A 15,227-nucleotide genomic window follows, 5' to 3' on the forward strand; every position below is an offset into this window, starting at 1 on the left:
CTATATCTCTAAGCCCAAGAATACGGCAGCAAAAATGAACCTGGTGACTCCAGATCTTTGTGCACCATTTTTCCCTCCAACGGTATTTATTCCTATTTATTAGCTTTGATATTAGGTGGTGTATTAACAACAATGCGGAATATCGCTAACCAATGCTACATTCATTTTGTAAAAGTAAAAAGTTCTATACCACAGCTGTTTCACGTTAATATATTTTACACAACGATACCCCAAACGTCTAGCCTGAATACTGCTAAGAAGCCATTCTTGGATGCTTACACAGCTATAATCAAGTACCAAGTCTAATTAAAATAGCTTTGAAGAAAGCTAACCCCTAATGTTACTCAGGTATTGCAATAATTTTTGATCACCCAAGCCTGGAAGACAAATAATTGGAACTGCCAAAGCATTCTGACAAGAGATCTGAGCATCACTGCTGACCTTCTCTTCAGTAATTAATTTTCATCCCAAGGAAAAAGACCTGTTATTGCACATTATTAACAGAGTTCATGAAAAGATGTGGCTGATTAATTTTTGTTGATAATACTTGTCATTCGAGGTAGCATATGTAATCATTTTGTGGGTTACTGTTTTAGTCTTTTTCAAAGTTGATCTTTTTGGAAGTCACCTCTATTGTGATTAATTTGTTCATAAGCAAGAAGTAATCAGGGAGTAAACTTAGCTTGTGCAATTCCCCTCTTATTCCACATGCATCCCTTATAGATCAATGCCACCTCTCTCTTATTCTCCGTGTCTCAACAAGGTCTTTTATTGAACTTTCTACGTAACATAGGCCGCATGGTGCATCAGTGGGTGTTAGAGATGGTTTGGAGGTCTGAGTTTGGCCTCAGATCTGTGTGTGGAGTTTGCATCTTCTCCCCATGTCATGCGGCTTTCCTCCTGCAGTCCAAAGACATGCAGTTAGGCTAATTGGTGTCTCTAAATTGCACGTGGTGTGAGTGTATGTGGCCTATGATAGACTGGCATCTCGCCCAGAGTGTACCCCAGCCTTATGCCCTGTTCTGCCTGGGATAGGCTCCAGGCCTTCCTGTGACCCTGACCAGGATAAGTGGTTAGAAGATGGATGGGTGTAATATATTTCACCGTCATTAAGGCACTGTAAGTCTATAATTAATTGAATCAATGTACTCAACAGAGAAGGGGATAATTTTAGGTCGAGTTAGATAAATAAGCATTGTTTTCTTTACGAAATGAAGACCGAAGAATGCAATATGATATAATTCACAAGTCACATGAAAATAGTTACATGTCAACGATTCAAAATAATCTATCATAGAATGTCACGCTCTGTTTTTAATCATTTTTAAGGTTACATTCCATCTGTGCGGGTGGCCCTAGTAATTAACTATGCTTTCCTGTTCTCGTCATTTTGACAAGAGAAATTTTCCCATTATTTTGACAATATAATTCTTTAGCCATATGTGTATGTCTTTAGTACTGAGCGGTAATGATACTAACAATAGTGTGTGAATAAGAAAAATGTAATTTCTCTGAAGAGATTCATAGTCGTCTGTAAAATGCAAGTTCTCATTTAGTCTGTGTAAATGTAGGGCTCTTAATGACTACATCGACAATACTCCAGTATAGTACTGACAGTTTAAAATTATCTGAACATATTGACTTGTCATTGTCATGGGGCCAATATTAATTTAGGCATAATTATGTTGAGCAAATCGTTGATTTTTTTAAATGTATCATATGCTGATTTCACATCCTCATTCTAATAATGTGCTTCTTGTAAACTAATCAACAGGACTCATTGATCTATGTATTATTGTATATTGTATGATCTTTTCATAGGGCAAAATGACCCATAACTGAAACTTTCCCAAGTAAAACTGGGTTTCGACATTTGCCTGTTTAGTTTAAAACATGCCACCAACATATGTTGAGATTTTTTGTTGATAAAGTGCATACTTTTTAACATTTGACTCTGAATTTAATGAAGCTAACATTGGCAACAAAAATCTACTGTTGAATATGATTTTTTTCATAATAAATAAAGTGCAACATTGCGTGATTTGGATATGGTTTAGGAAAAGATGAAGAGATACCTGCCTTTTATAATTAATAAAATCTTGGTTTGCCAAAATAGTTTTGATGAAAGTCCAAATACGAAAGAAAAATATGGTTCTGGTTTTTGGTTTATGTGTTATGGAACATGGGGGAAAAACAGGTGCAGGAAGATTTTAAGATATTTCTTTAATTTGAGGCTGTTTTATTTATGAACTGACTTCATAAGCGTAGAAGGATGATATCTTTCGATGTGATCGTTTGGATCTGATAATCTGTGAGAGATCAAAATTCAAGATTGTTTAATCAAGTACCTATATATTGTATGCATGATTTGTTTAATGGTGTGTTATTATTTTATTGTTTACTGGATTGTTTTGTTATTATTTGATGGTTTAACCTTTTCATATACTTGTTTCATACGTGAATTAAAAAATAGTTTTCAAAAATGTGTAAAAATTTTTTGGATCTTCATTACGGGCACTGGTTCATATAAACAAAACCAATCCAATCAAAAGTAATCCAATAATCCATCCATCCATACATCCATCCATCCATCCATTCATACATCCATCCGTTTTCCATTCTTCCATTTTCCATAACTGCTTATCCAGTAGTAGTTGTAGCAGGGTTGCAATAAGCCTACAGTCTATCTGGATGATACACTAATTCCCCAACAGGACGTAAGCCTGTAATGCCAATTTAAATAACATTATATTTGAAAACAATTTCCACGCTTTTAACACAATAAGCGGCAAATAATTCTATTCTATCAACAACATTTTACCATTTCAAAGATCATTCTCTATTGCCAATGTCACAAGAATGGGCTGGAATAAACAGGATCATCACAGATATGAGCATGCAATGAAACAAGGTGCCTTAAGCAGGGACCCCGCTGCACTGAAGAACATCGATTATTAATAACCACTAATACAGTTTAGTGTTATGCTGATCCACAACTTGTCCCAGGAGTGCATAAGGAGAAAGACAGGTTCACGGTGTCGCTAAGCCACCATGCCACCCGAGGTTAAATAATACATATAATATCCTCTTAATTTGACCGTTTTTGGCAAGGAAATGGGTTGGAACAAAATTATGTATGCGCATCCCATTTCTGTGCTCCGGGTCCAACTTGATTATGACTTGTCTCCTAGAACTTATAACTTAAACAGCAAAAGCCGCAAATTAAGTAAAAATTTGGTGCATCATTTGGCTTTTCTGTCAAATGCGGTGTTAATACTTAATCTGAAACATAGAGTTTGGTATTAAAAGGACATCTCTTCAAAGAATATTATTAGCCTGTGTAATGTTTGTTGAATTGGAAAGTGTCCTTGAGTGTATGAAAGGCGCTATATAAATGAAACTTATTATTATTAAAAGCCATAATGTTTGTCACAGAACCTAGTTGTGAAAGAAAGGAAAAACATCTATACATAGAAAATCTCGGGAAATCTCCAGATAGCTCTAAAGACCTCTCTGTCTAGTTTAGAATGCAGTAATGCACAGAAGTCGTGCTCTCTGCTCTCTGGGGTCTTTCTGTGTAAGGATATTTTATGTAAATGATCTTTCCAGCTAAGTACAATCCAAATACTGTATATGCCGTGATTTTTTTTTCCCTGTGCTTTTGTTGAAGCGTGTTCCTGTATTTTCTGCAGCGTTTTCAGAATGTATTTCTACAGAGATCCATTTTCATTTTTTATTTATTTTTTTGTTCATTCATATCAATAAATATATCAGTATAATAACAATGCACCTTACTGACTTACAATTCAATGCATTAATCATTTTCATGAATACAAATACCACGGACAAATCAATACTCTTCATATTCATGTATTCCAGGGTTCCTGGAGTTCCGACACAAGTCACAAACCTAATGTATTACTGATTTACTACAAGGTAAATTACTGTTACATGTTTAAATATAGAAGTCAGGGTAAACTTCAGCAGATCTCACAGTTCCCGATCTGGAAATGTCACAATAGAGCACATAGAAATGTCTCAGTATAAATATTATAATAATTATAATATTATACCTCAAAACATTCACTGTTAACCCACTGATTTTCTAAATCAAAGAGATAAAAAAAAAAATTACAAGCCAAAATTACATTTTTTCAAGCACCATTATGTCAAGACTGTGAAATCTTTTTTCAGTGCTTCTAGGCACAGTGATTGTTTGTCTGTTTATGTATTAATTTGTCTCTTAAACAGAGCAACATTTCTTAGGGGCAGGAAATTCAAAGAATTGCTAAGTGTGATTCAGTATTGAGAAACAAAAAGGACTGCAAAAACCAAACATATCTACAGCATACAATCAATCTAATGTAAGACATGTTTCACTGCCTTTTGAAATTTGCAATACATGACTAGTAAATGGGGGCAACATGGTGGTGCAGTGGTTAGCACTGTTGCCTCACACCTCTGGGACCCAGGTTCGAGTCCCCGTCTGGGTTACATGTGTGTGGAGTTTGCATGTTCTCCTCATGTCGTCGTGGGGTTTCCTCCGGGTACTCCGGTTTCCCCCCCACAGTCCAAAGACATGCTGAGGCTAATTGGAGTTGCCAAATTGCCTGTAGGTGTGCATGTGTGAGTGAATGGTGTGTGAGTGTGCCCTGCGATGGGCTGGCCCCCCATCCTGTGTTGTTCCCTGCCTCGTGCCCATTGTTTCCGGGATAGGCTCCGGACCCCCCGCGACCCAGTAGGATAAGCGGTTTGGAAAATGGATGGATGGATGACTAGTAAACCTTTTGCCAAATACAGTACAATATGTAAACGAAATATTTATGGAGAATTAAGAGCCAAAAAATATTGCATAAGACGTGGGATTTATTTTATAAAATAGCTAAAAGTCAAGGAATGTTAATTAAGCTGTAGCAGCTGGATAAAGTCACTGAGGAATTGTTATAAACTCCTTATAAGAGCAGAAGCCAAGGAATAATTGCTGGCTTGACAGGAGGGAAGGTGGGTGTAGCATCTAGGTCTAGGAAACGGAAATGTTTAGATTTATCAATTAGCTCTGAGACAACATAAGTAAGTGGACTTGGGTTGGGTTAGGCTGCTCTTGGCTCCAACTCTAACACAGACAGAGGAGAGCAGGGCTGAAACTAATGATTAATGCCTTCAGATAGACTCTGAAAATGCCTGAGAAGGTAGTAACACCTGCTGACTGATACTGGCCAGTGGGGGATCATTGATAGGATGGATTGCTCTGTTAATGATTCAAGAGGCATATCTGTAGGCTTTTGCAAGTCACATTTTCCAAGAGCTAGTTTTACATCATACTGCTTCTGTTTTGGCTGATTTTGGCTTGGAGTGAGAGTGTAGTTTCCCACCACATTTCCTTCATGCAGAGCTGGCCGGCATCTGGAGGCTTATGTGTTAAAGTCAATTACTTGTACGCACACAAGATTTTGCACACACCACTTCACTTAATTATGTAATTAGCTCGTCATATATTGATTTATGCATTAAAGCACAAAAAAAAAAAAAAAAAACGTCAAAATACAGCTAAATCTTTGCTGGCTTCAAAAGTACTTTGGGGTGCATATTTGACCATTAGACCATTTAGACCATTCATTTCCCATATTCACTCAAACATGCAATATAAAACTAGACTGCAGTGATGCAGTTTTTTGTTTAAAATTGGAGCAGGGAATGCTGATTATTTAGAAATAAAATCAAGGTAACTGCGAAGCTCAAAGGGTAGCAGTCCCTCTCCAGAACTGGGGCTCCAAATCCCGCCTTAGCTTCGTGTACAGCATGGGTACTCTTGTATCATCAGTTTGAGAACATGTAGTTAGATTAAACAGTGTCTTTAAATAGCTCATTGTGTGTGTGCGTGTGTTGTGTGTGGATTTGCATAGATCACATCACCAAAATGTCCCCATAATGCAGTGAAATCTGAAACCTCCTTACTTTTGGGGACACTTCTTCAGGTCCCCATTTGGATAACCTCAATTTAATAAAAATCTGTGAATGCAATAAAAAAAGTAAAAGTGCTTAAAGTCTTGTATTTTGGTTGGTTACTTATGGTTAAAGTTAGGGCTGGGTAGGGGTTAAGGGAGTCGTGATTGGGATTAGGGTTTTTCCCATAGAAATAAATGGAAGGTCCTCATTTAGATAGGTAGGCCAACGTGTGTGTGTGTGTGTGTGTGTTTTGCCTTCAGTGTGTTCCCCTGTGTTGTGTCCCTGGCTGCCTGGGATGAGTTCCAGACCCCTGTTGCTCCAGTATTGAATAAGATAGATGACGTGCTATTGCAAATAACACAGTTGTGCAATATTATTCCCGCTTTAAATTTTGGTTGTCGCTGCATATCCAGCAGTCACACGGCCTACTTTACACAAGGCGTTTTTCAAAGCGTTCACATCAGCGCAACCTGCTTTCACTGCCAGTCGCCTCTGCGGTTTCACTGCCAGTCACCTCTGCAGTTTCAGTGAACTGTAAATGTCTGCCAGGGTTGCCAGATGTTGATTTTCTGTCGGAAAGACCACCACTCGTGAGGATAAGCAGATCCTGCTTGGGGACTGATCGCTCTTAATGTGTCAGATTGCACAAAGAGAATTTGAATCGCACCTATATGTAGGTATAGCATTACCAGAACATCTGCATCGTTTGAACGGCCCGTAATTGGTTGGTAACTAAATTTCTGGGACTCAGTCCAAAACATGCGTGGTGCTCCCTCTTTGACAGAAGGGGCTCATACCTCCCATACTTCATTTGACTCACCCCATATTTCCATTGCTTCCCCACACACATCCTGCAAGACCGTATTTTGTTATTGTGTTGATTTTTAAATCATCAGAAATGAAATACATGCTATGGCTCGGAAGGGAAGTGGCTGCAGCACAGAACTACTGCATTACGAGAGAATTGCATACATACAGTCCCGCAGCTACAGTGTCGTTACCATGAGGCTGTCTTTCAAATGTATGAAATCTATGTTTATCTTTATTGTATTATTATCCTGTTTATTTTGTAAGCACTTGGATATGCGCTGTGTGTGTGTGCAGAGTATTTCTTTCCTTTTGTATTGTATTTTACAGCCCGCAGACTATTACAGGAAAGGGATATTTATAGAAGGTATCGCTTTGCCTCTCAGCTTCTTAACAACAGATGGTAGCCTATATGCCTCTAAGAAGTGTTCTTGACATCGATAACTCTAAAAGTAACGTTATCCATTTTATTGCATCCAGTACTACTACTACTACTACTACTAATACTAATAATAATAATAATAAAGATGATGATGATATACAAACTTGTGTAGATGCTGTAGTCCTAAGAAATGCAACTAGGTTAATGAGAGTTGTCCCTAGTGTGTGTGTGTGTCTGGTCCAGGTATACCTTACCTTGTGGGGACCAAATGTCCCCACAACATGATGAATACCAGTTTCCTGGTCCCCATATGGGGAGACTCTATTTTAGAAAAATAAGTGACTGCAACGAAAAAACAAAAAATGCAAAAACTGTTGCATTTTGTTTGGTTACTTATGGTTATGGTTAGGGCTGGGTAGGGGTTAAGGTTGTCATAGTTAGCATTAGCATTTTTCCCATAGAAATGAATGAGCGGTCCCCAAAAAGATATGATTACACAACAGTGTGTGTGTGTGTGTGTGTGTGTGTATTCTATTTATATTACATTGTGGGCACTAAATGTCCCAATTTTTCAGGTCCCTACAAAAGATCTGTGAATACAATCAAAAAACTGAAAATGCCCAAAGCCTTGTATTTAGTTTGGCAACTTATGGTTGAGGTTAGGGCTGGGTAGGGGTTAAGGTTGTCATGTTGGGATTAGGGTTTTTCCCATAGAAATGAATGGAGAGTCCCCACAAAGATATAATTACAAACCTGTGTGTGTGTGCATGCGTGTGTGTGTGTGTGTGTGTGTGTGTGTGTGTGTGTGTGTGTGTGTGTGTGTATGACCTGCAATGGACTGGCATCCCGGTCAGGGTTTACCTGCCCGGGACTCTGAACAGGAAACATGTTTAGAAGATGAGTGAACAGATGATAATCCCAGATTGTGTAGGTGATGACAGTAGTGAGGATTATGGGAGTTATTCTCAAAATGTCTACTGAATTGGTGTAAAACTGGAAGCAAACTACTTGTGGCTCTATACTGGGATAAAAGCATAGGATTAAATGACAGAAGTGCCACTGTCACGGTCACAGTGACAGTATAGCATTTAATGGGGACATGTTCTCCTTGCTCAGTCAGCACACAGCACACAGAAGAGCAATGCAATTCTTAACCTGCATGGAAGGCGAGCCTGTCGAGAATGGCCTGGGGATATAAACATGAATTCATCTTCTTTTTTATTCACTCTATCAGTTAATAATTAGTAAACATGACAATCAACCGTTAAAAGCCTAAAGCATCAGAAAAATCACATTCCCAATTTAACCTAGCCTGGGATTTCAGTGCTGTAACTGAACATCGTCATGTCAAACCCATAAATCACAACAAACCTTTGCTTGCATCTGGAAAAAAAAACCTACTGCATTTAGGCAGAATTTCCATTGTCATTCTGCAATACCCACTGGAAAAAGACAATAGCAGAAGAAATAAACAAACAGAAAGACCCAAAACATATTTCTTATGAAATGGGAACGATTGTTGTGCAAAGATGGTGTAATTATTTTGGAAGAACTGCTGAATTAAAAACTGTTAACTGCAATTGCATGCAGCCTCCGAATATCACACAAAAATTCACTTATATCTTACACAGAGGGAGTGAGTGAGATTGAAATGAATGACGCAAAGACCTAATTTGTCGGAACACTTGAATGAGATAAAGGATCTGCTGCATTACCCCTATCAGCAACCTCTATCCTGTAGGACAAGGTTAAAAATGAGCATCGAAGAATAGACGTCCCAAAATAACCGTCTCAGGTCCTTTACCAAACAGCACAATCAAAGCTGTCCTGCTTTCATCATTGTTTCATTTTCTTGTCCCTATCTAAGGTATCTCTGTACACATTCTTATCTGTGACCTTCAGCATGTAGCTTTGTTCAGGTTTCCTTTTAGCTGCTAGATGACCTTCACAGAGACACCATTAAACCATGACCCATTTGATGATCCCCTCATGTGGAATGCATATGCTGAATTGCAGCAGTCTGCACAGTAGGGGTGAAGTGAAGTACTTACGAAAATATGAGTTGACGTGCTTTATCAAATGGGGAAAGATGAAGACAAAACAGCTGCTGTTGCTGTCGTAAGCAATCTGCCCGTGATTGAATAAAAGTGTCAGGAAAAGGGGCGCTTGATGCTCTTTTGTTCTATCCCATCCGGCTTGATGTTAGTTTGAGCTGTCAGGGGGGGAATCACAGCTGTGTGATTTATCAATACTCCGAGTGACCTTGTAGCTCCAGTGGCGCTGCGTTAGCTCACAGCGCCCCCAGATTAACACCGCAGCTCCACCACTGCAATACCTCTCACCACTGGCATTCGGGCTCGGAGGCGTATGTTCAGTTCGCTTGATACACGATTCACTGTTTTGCTAAAGGTTAGGGATGCAAAAACTTGTACTTAGAACTGTTGGCGTGTATTAGGGCCGGTATTTACATGCAGGTGAATTCAAAAGTTAAAATAAGAGACTGCAAATCTCCATTACAGCCACTGAACTTTCAGGTACAGATATTGACTGTATTGCTTGTTCTATTACGGGTCACTTAGTAAAAAGAAAAAAAATCACCCTTCGATATTCATTTTTATTTAAAATAAACAATGGTGTCTAAAAGCCATTTTGGTGTAAGAAGTATTCTGACAGAAATTGCACTCTGTTGTAACAAACAGCACCTTTGTGTAAAATCGTGAAGAAGCACCAATAATATTACTAATGTTACAAATGGCTGAAAATGTGACATATATATATCTGCAAATAATAAATAATAAAGTTTTTGGCCTGAGGGGAAAGTAGTTTTCAGTACACTTTAAATCAATAACGTCAGATCACTTACAACACTTTAATCCGTATATTCACTAATAAATAGTTTAAAAGCTTCTACATTACTATACCACTAAATCAGGTACCTCTGTACAATACACCCACCATGTTTTTAAGCAATCGAACACAGCAACAAGGCAATAAACCAGATGTTACATTATTCTGAGTAACAGTCATTGCTCCCATAAAACCATCTGTGGAATTGTTTCTTATGCAAATTCTCAAGACATCTACATGCATAAAATTAGAAATGTTATCTTTGAGCTATCTCGTTTTTTTACTATTATTATTTCTGGCCCTTCAGAAGATTAAACAGGGGTTGACGGCAATTTTTTCATGTTTCTTTGTCGCAAATTACCTTTTCATCAATTGCACAGTATTTAACATAAAATGTTACACATGAATGTAAATGTAATGCAAATATAAATCTGTTTAATTATTAAAAACAACTTGATTTGTATAACAGTGTGTGTGTGTGTGTGGCATATGTTCATATTGCAATGTGGGGATTGCTAATGTTCCCCACAAAGATCTGTGAATGCAATCAAAAAAAGTCTAAAGTATTTTGTTTGGTTACTTATGGTTAAGGTTAGGGCTGGGTAGGGGTTAAGGTCGTCATATTAGGATTAGAGTTTTTCCCATAGAAATGAATGGAGAGTCCCCACAAAGATATAATTACAAACCTCTGTGTATGTGTGTGTGTGTAAAAGGGAGTTGTAACAAGCAAAACCTTTCTGTGATACTTTTGGTGGATGAGGACTGCATGAACTTTAATTTCATTCTCAAACAAATAAATCCATCCATAAGTTTTATTTTAAAGGAAATATTTGAAAATATTTCATCCATCAGTTTTGGACATGATGTGACCTAAAGCTTGATGTAAAGGCAGTGAAGTACAGGATCTCATAATCTGCTTTATTGAGAAATACTGAAGAATAATTCATCCCTAGAAACATAATCTCTTTGAGCAGGTTCCTTTGTTGTAGCCGTGCCAGCGGAACCTAATTAATTTCCCCAGGTTTTTGCAAATAATGTAGAACATGTGGCAATGAATTTTCCTTAGAGTATCACATTGATTGACAGGTCTTCTTTTCAAGGAATGATGATCTCTTTAATCATGAAGGTGCCCCTTTGTTTCAACTTCATTTACTTCAGAAACATGAGCACGCCGAAACCTGACTTTTTAACTTTGTTTCTAACTGTGTCACATTGTAGAATTTAAAATCATTTGTTACATTTGTGTCTTTTAATTTGCAGAATAAAGTATGCGGAACTAACACCAGCATTATCAGTGTATCAATTAAAAAAAAAAAAAAAACATGCTTTTAAGATCTTTTTCAACTCACGTTTGTGTGTAATCACAAATGATTGATACATTTAGTTATCCGACAACAGTATAAAATGAAGTAAGACATGAGGAGTGTCTGTCTCAGGAGTTTAAATACCTCTGAGAAATGAAGACCATGAAGGTGACTCAGTTGACTGGAAGACAGATCACAAATAAAGTCATCTTTGTTATAACGTGACTGCAGATCATTTTGAAAGTATGTTTGGTATGAGCTGCTGGGATGCGTGGCGGAGGGATCAGGTTATGAGTGCTGTCTGTGGAAGGACGCCCCCACGTGTCATGGGCCAAAGGGCTCTCTGATAGTCGCTTCGAGTCGTAAATAGTCATTAACTGGAATCAACTGGAAGATATCAAAGTTGGATATAACACAGTGGGACCAGTGTGATAATGCAGGAGCATGTCATTTAAATGCACTTCCCAAACAGGGGCATAGGAACTGGGTGGGACAGGAGGATGCGTACCCCTCCCCCCCCACGAATAACTAGAACTTCATACTTAAATTAATAAGTTGTACCCCCCATCTCAATATCTCTTCTATGTTGTTGCTCCTATATGTTACTCGATCATCAACTAATAACTAACTAAAGATTTCGGAATTAACGAAAACATTCGTACAATTCATACGGTAACTGCTCTAATTGTATGCAGCATGATAGCATGATGATTTTTTTTTTTTTAAAAAAGGACACATTTTAATATAAAATGATCAAAATCACAATAGTCCAAATTCATCTAAAGATATTATTACTGTCCTTGTAAAACGTAAGACTTAATTGTAAAAAGAATATTGATGAATCAACTATAAAAAAAACTAGCTAGCCTTTTAATTGCAAACTTATTGAATCACTGAATATTAATTATCAAGACGAGGTTAAATTGTTTGTATTTCTTTGGGAAGTGGAGCACAGCCTGATACTTGCCTTGAAAAATTTAGCGATAAACACATAGTGTTTCATGTATACAGTATGTGCTATTACACTCTCTTAATATAGGTAATAACATCCAAATCTGAATGGGAAATACAATGTTTCTCTAAATGAATATTTACATTTTATTTGCGTAATAAAAAGTTACTAATTATTTATTTATTGAATAAAGCCAAAGTCTCACACATTTACCCATTCATCTTACACCTGCTTTATGATACAGTTTCATACTCATTCTTGGAGCCAATCCCATGGAAAATTGCAGGGTTCCATACTGTCACAGGGCAAACAAATACAGAAGGAGTCATTTAGAAGCTCCAGTCCACCAAAATACACGTTTTTCAGTAAAACTGGAAGATTTACTGTAGAGGAAACCCATGCAACACAGGTAGACCATTCAGACACACACAAAGAAGGGATTCAAACCCTCAACCCAAAAGGCACGTGGGCAACAGTGCCACCAACTGAGCTACATCTCCTACATATCAAGCCACCTCAAAGGCTGAGTATATAGCTAAATATCACCTGCAGAAAGCTAAAAACAATCGGTTCTGAAAAAAACGAGAAAATCCTAAATATTTTGTTGTTGTTGTTAAGGGAGGGGGATCTTGGCCAAATCCAGGCATAGTTACAGTAAACTAGGCAGCTACCTAGGAACTGATTGGCACGTGGAGGCCCCAACAAAATCGCATGTGTGTGTGTATATATATATTTATACACATACAGAACATACAGTACAGCACTGGTTCAGTTCTAGGCAAAATAGGCAGTTGTTTATGTCCACCAAATTACCTGCGTTGCAAGGGAAGTGAAACACTCATCAACTTTTTTGGTAGGGGGGCTCCCTAGTAAAGCTTTGTCTAAGGCCCCTGAAAAGGTAGGGCCGACCCTGACGCGGATGTGTGCATAATCTTCGACTGCAGACAGAAGTGTCAAGCTTCAGTCCTTTCTGTGGAATTAGGCCATGGATTGGCTGAAACTCACCTCTTACCTGTTGTCTTGAGGCGAACATTCTTGTAGTAAGTCACCTGGCCGTGCTTCTGATAACGATAAGGCTACAAACAGAATCTAACATCAACACGCACATTTAAAGAAAACACACCGAGGTAGCCGAAAGAGATGTTTCTGCTAGAATCCAGATAATTTCATGCGTGAAGATGCTGAACGAGAAACAGGACCCAAACACTGGAGCCTGTGTGGAAGGCACCTCTGTGCTCATACAGTATCATTATCTTTTGTAGTTTTGAGGAGATTATGAAAATGCTTAACTCCACTGCGGCATTATCTACTCAAGTGGGATTTGGATTTCCAACAGCCGATTAACATGCTCTGAGACACTTGAAGAATTTAGAAGTTTGTAACTACAGTTAACAATGTATCTTAAGTGAAAGTGAAAATGATAAAACAAAAACATTTAATTATGCAGCCTTGGAACTGGCTAGACAACTGTATAAAATTATTTCAAATGCATATTCCATCAATATCAATATAATAAATGTCAAACTTGCATTATGCAGAACGTTGCAAAAGATTTCTTCACATTTTTTTTTCTTATGTACGACGTGCATATAAAACCCAGCCTTTGGTCTCAATGACCAGCACATTTCAGTAGCAAGTATGTCCATCCATCCATCATTCAACCTCTAACCAATTGTCCAGTATTGGATTGCAGGGTGCGAGTAGATGACAGTGGTTAATAACCAACTGACCTTAGCTGAGATCTGAAAAGAACCACAAGCCTTATGTTTTGTTCACCAAACACTTGCCATCCTGTTTCTGACTTCAGACGATTGGCTTCGCCTGGGAGACTGTGCAGCTAGTTGGATCTGGGACCACAGAACTTCATTGTTGGCTTTTAGCTTAGCTTCATATTTACTGCTGTTAAATTTGTCTGTGATATTTATGTGTTTTAGATTCAATTCATGGTTTAATACCATTGCTAACAAAGACAATTATTGGAAGGGAGATATTTTAAAAAGGAAAATTGTATCAAAACTAACTGAATTTAATTGCATAACATCTGCACCGTAACATTTTATCCATTTATTGCCTCTCAAATGCATGGTGAGACACTCAACAAGTGATAAGACGACTGCCCATTTGTGCCCTTTCCAACATACTGGCTTCACTAACACTGTTTCCTTGGAGAAACATGCGTATGGAGAAAGCATGTGTATTAATTAGTCCATGGCAGACGTGGAGATTCCAGGTCCAGAAAGTACAAATCCAAAGTCTGCTCCACAGTATCTGTTCCAGGGTGTACCTGGATCTTGTGCCATATGCTGCCAGGGATAGACTCAATTTCCCCAACCCCTCCATGACCCCACAGTGGGTAAGTGGTTGGAAAATGGATGGAAGGATATTTCTCTTATCTCCACCCTCCACTGACTAAGGATTTTGTCTTGCATTAGTTGCTTAACCACAGCACAGCAAATGCATATCAAGACCGGAGTGAATTGCTAACATCACTGCTTCTCCAATGCTCCACTGCTTCTTCACTCTGCCATTTCCAGTCCTTCTGAGCTTTCAAGAGCTGCGGGTTCAACTTCAGAGATAACCTTGACTCTCAATGCACTTTTCGCCAGTGTTTGTCACCATGGGTTCTTTTATATTCATGTGCCTTCTGCCCAATGTTGCTGTTTTAACTCACTGTCTGTTTGCCTTTTAAGGCATATCGGATTATGTATACCAACTACATTTCACAGTGTAAAAAATATATGCGATTTTCAGCAGACTACGAAAAACGGGCTTAAACATGATCTGCGGAACATGACCCCCTAAATCAATGGCCTTAAACCTCATCAGCATGCCTGAACGCAGGGATTGCAGGACACCCATAATCCTGCACATTCCAATGAAGCTCAACCAATGCTAGGTAAAGTTTCCACTGTCTGTTTCATTTGTTCAGTTTTGACTTTCTTCCTCCTCGCGAACAAGGGGCAGATTGTCTGTCCAGGAGAACACCTGT

Source organism: Brienomyrus brachyistius, chromosome 1 (genome assembly GCF_023856365.1).
Source record: "Brienomyrus brachyistius isolate T26 chromosome 1, BBRACH_0.4, whole genome shotgun sequence".
Taxonomy (NCBI): Eukaryota; Metazoa; Chordata; class Actinopteri; order Osteoglossiformes; family Mormyridae; genus Brienomyrus; species Brienomyrus brachyistius.